Source organism: Arachis ipaensis, chromosome B04, assembly GCF_000816755.2.
Source record: "Arachis ipaensis cultivar K30076 chromosome B04, Araip1.1, whole genome shotgun sequence".
Taxonomy (NCBI): Eukaryota; Viridiplantae; Streptophyta; class Magnoliopsida; order Fabales; family Fabaceae; genus Arachis; species Arachis ipaensis.
This window is the reverse complement of record NC_029788.2, coordinates 8,021,843-8,024,723: the sequence shown is the minus strand read 5'-3', so window position 1 is coordinate 8,024,723 and position 2,881 is coordinate 8,021,843. Positions and strand designations below refer to the sequence as shown.

The following is a 2,881-nucleotide window of genomic DNA, read 5'->3' as shown; positions in this document are numbered from 1 at the left end:
GGGACAGCGGCCACTCTAAAAGCAAATTAAAGTTTAATTTTTTTTAAAGGGTTCCAGATACCGAAACACAGAAAAAAACAAGACGGCTACATAGAATCTCTAAATTATAAGTACTAGCATAATCAAATAACATAAGTAAATGGAACTCAGGAATAAGATGATCAAACAAATACAAACCAACGTTAAACTGATATTTTCTCTTGGCCACGACGTCTGCACACAAATTAGCTTTTTGGAGGGAGGGTGTGGATCAGATTCACACGAGTAATTTGCCGAACCAGAACAGTAATATCTTACGGCAGGGAGTAGCACGGATGAGACACGGAGCATCATTTAATGGTCATTTGCAAATCCGCTTCTATAATCACATTATTCATCTCATTTGCTATTGTAATTTGGAGACCCTTGATAATAGCCGAAAATTTAGCGTGCATGTCAAACAATTTTTTAGATTACAAGCAAAACTTATGATCCACGTCTTCATCGAATTTCTGAAAATATCCCACACACAGTATTATTAGTATTAAAGAAAATCGAACCATCCACGTTTAATTTAGCAGTACTCTCGTAAAGAGAGAGTCATTTAGAGCCCGTTTGAAAAGTAGCAGAAACTACCTTTTTTTTTTTTAATTATAAAAAGTGTTTAGCACTATTTAAAAAAAAACTTTTAATTTTTTGAAAAGTTAATTCACAACTTTTTGAAAAAATAGAAATATATGACTTTTTCTTTTGGATAAGTCATTCTATCACTTCCATACAAAAAATTGACTTCAAAACAAAAAATCTACTTTTATTCTTAATTCTATGAAAAATATTTTCTATTTCTACTAAAAATACTGGCTTTTTACTACCATTTTCAGTAAGGTTCCATCTACTAACTGCACTACCATTTTCACGTAATCAGTTGGAAGTATTCTACCAACATTTCCAGACAATGTTTCCATCTGAACCAATATTCTTTTCAGATAAATTTTTTTTATCATTTTATCACTCTATTTTTATTATTAAATTTGTATCATTGTGTGTAGTATAAAATCTCAATTTTAATTTTATTTTTTTACATGTGATTTTATTTTCATATAGCTTGCTAATATTTTTATAGTTAGTTATAGCAAATTCTTGACCTCAATAAAGGAGGAGGGAGTTCTAATAGGAGTAAAAACAAATATAAAACAGCAATAAAATATACATTGACACACATTTCACATTTGTTTTTATTTTCATCTATCATATCATATACAATAAAAGAGCAAACACTAACTATACAATAATTTTTTTTGACATTGCCATCAAAATTATTGTGAATTAGAATTTTGCTACTATTCACCACATACAAAGAACATTGTTATAGGTGAGGTGAAGTAAAAGAACCAGTTTCTAATGATATTACGTGGACCGAATGTTGAAAGCGCTAGAAAAATGGAACTAACAAGAGAACAAATAAAGAATCAATTGCCTAATCGATTGTAATCTTAGTGATTAGGTTATGTAAAATCAACATACAATATTAAAAAATATTTGTTATCATTGTTATTTTAATATCCATTTTTTTGTGTAAAAAAATTGTATTCTTTGAGTTATTTATCCAAATATTATAATTTTAAAATAAATATTTTTATAACTAAAAATTTAAACATAAAATAACTTATTTATAAGCTGTTATTAATAAAAGTCCTTATACTTTAAGCTCTTTTTTCAAAAGAGTTTAATTATTTAAGCTCTTAGTTGTTAATTATTAGAACTTTCTACATTCTAGATCCCAGCCACGCACTTAATTAATTAAATTATGTAATTTTTGATCCACGGGATATGCTATAGTTTTAATTTTTTTTTGGTAAAAAAACTTATTTAAATTATTTATCCTTAACCACAAATCAAATTATTTTAGTGTTTCAAATTTTGTTTCATAGATATGCGTGGACCAAGAATGATTTTCCCGTTCTTAATTTATTAGCTTGTCTTTGTGCATAAAACCAAAATTAGCACTCATCAAGTCTTCTGTGTTTAGACTTTTGAGTAATGTCGTTGTTAAGGCTTACGTAATACGTATATCAATTTACTAACTTTAATAGATTGTCGTAATTATTACTTATTATGATCATATATCAACGTGTATTCAAGTTTAATTATTATTGATTTATATTCTGATCTTAAAATAAGTTGAAAAATAGCTTATCAATACAAAAAAGTATTTAAAATATTTTTTATAATTCAAAAAAAATAAAAAACATTAAAAATTTATTGATACATATTTAAATATTAATAAAATATCAAAATATTATTATAATTCATCTACAAAATTCTTTATATTATATTATATTATATATACATGTCTAACAAAAAATTAAACTTAATGTGTTCATGTATTTCGTGTGGTGTATGTCTACATAGAATGTTAGCTAATACTAGAACATAAAATTTTATAGTTTATTCTTTAAATTTCTAATTTAAAATAGAAAAAACAAGAAATAGAGAATACAAAGTGATATAGAAATGCTCCAATATGAATGGTCTTAGTTGCTTAGACAAATCGCATTGTTTGTCGCATGGTATGATATAAAATATTTTATTCTATAATTAAGTTATTTTAGAAAACAAGTTATACAAGCTGGAATAGCTCAGTTGGTTAGAGCGTGTGGCTGTTAACCACAAGGTCGGAGGTTCAAGCCCTCCTTCTAGCGTTAACTTTGGATACATTATTATATAATTAACTTTTGCATCATTATTATATTCTCGGAATGTCTAAAATGAGTTCCATTATTTTGTGTACATTAGATACATTATTTTTTATAAATTATTAAATTTTATATCTATTATAAAAGAAAAATATTGATATATTTTATATAAAAATAACTTTTTATTTATTAAGATTAATTCTTAT

The 2,881-nt window shown here is 25.7% G+C and overlaps 1 non-coding gene across 1 annotated transcript; it reads left to right on the top strand.

Moving 5' to 3' along the window:
* Positions 2,608-2,681, top strand: TRNAN-GUU. Its single transcript has one exon. It is a non-coding gene; the product is annotated as a tRNA-Asn (tRNA).